Source organism: Schistosoma mansoni (genome assembly GCF_000237925.1).
Source record: "Schistosoma mansoni, WGS project CABG00000000 data, supercontig 0258, strain Puerto Rico, whole genome shotgun sequence".
In the NCBI taxonomy this organism is placed as follows: domain Eukaryota; kingdom Metazoa; phylum Platyhelminthes; class Trematoda; order Strigeidida; family Schistosomatidae; genus Schistosoma; species Schistosoma mansoni.
This window is the reverse complement of record NW_017386121.1, coordinates 114228-115341: the sequence shown is the minus strand read 5'-3', so window position 1 is coordinate 115341 and position 1114 is coordinate 114228.

The following is a 1114-nucleotide window of genomic DNA, read 5'->3' as shown; positions in this document are numbered from 1 at the left end:
AACATAAGCGAAATTCAGATGAATGAAAAGAAAATAAAACAAAATAGAAGTGAAAAGTTTCAAATGTTCTACTTTGTTTTTTAGTCAATTAGATGACGGACCTTGTTTGTATATGTCATTGTTAAGCACTTTGATATTCAAGAGGTGACACAATCCACTTTCAGAAAGAGTAGTACTACATAGTAAGGAAACATCTTGTGATCAATCAATAAACAGAAATGAAGAATAAACCATTGATCTTTAAAAATAATAATAATAATCAATTTTGCACTTTAAAAAACTAAGTTACAAGATTTAATTACTAGGTAATTCTTGGTTTCAATTTATTCATCGATAATGAGTAAAATATTTTAATAATTACCATATGTATTTTATGGATAATGTTTGTTTTTTGGTTTAAATCATTGAGTACTTTCGTTTAAAAAGAAACCATCGAAAATTAGGGAGCACTTTGGAAGTGTTTCATTCTACTATGGGATTTCTAAAAAGTATGCAACCACACCTGTGTCAGGAATCGAACCAGAAAGTTTTAGATTGCATGGCAATCGTGGGACTTGTAAATTATTTTGTTTGTAAATTATAAATTGAAATACTTTATTTCAACTTACATTGTGTAGGGCTGGACTGTAGAAAATATCATTTTAAGAGTGGTAACTAACTACAACTTTAGGTTTTGAAAAAAACACTTAAATTTAAAAGCAGACGTGTCAGGGTAACAATTTGAAAATGTTGAGCCCAAAAAAGAGAGTTTTATTGATTACGTTCGATTATATAACAAAAAGACAAACTAAACAACATCAATGAAAATGGATAATAGGTAATACATGTGAATGACCACGTGGAAATATATATATATTTCTAATGAAAACGAAACTTCACTAGTAATCGTTTTAATAGCTTCAAAACACTCTTTATAATATCATAGCTCATTCGATCTGACCGATATGGTAAAAATTGCTATGCTATGTAATGAGCAGATAGACAGATACCAGAAAAAATAACACTCATATTATTTGTACGGGCGTAGTCGAAAGTAAATCCTGAACAGACGTTTAATGATGCTTAACATATTTTAGCAAGTTGTACCCATCATCTTGAGGTAAATAATGTTGTC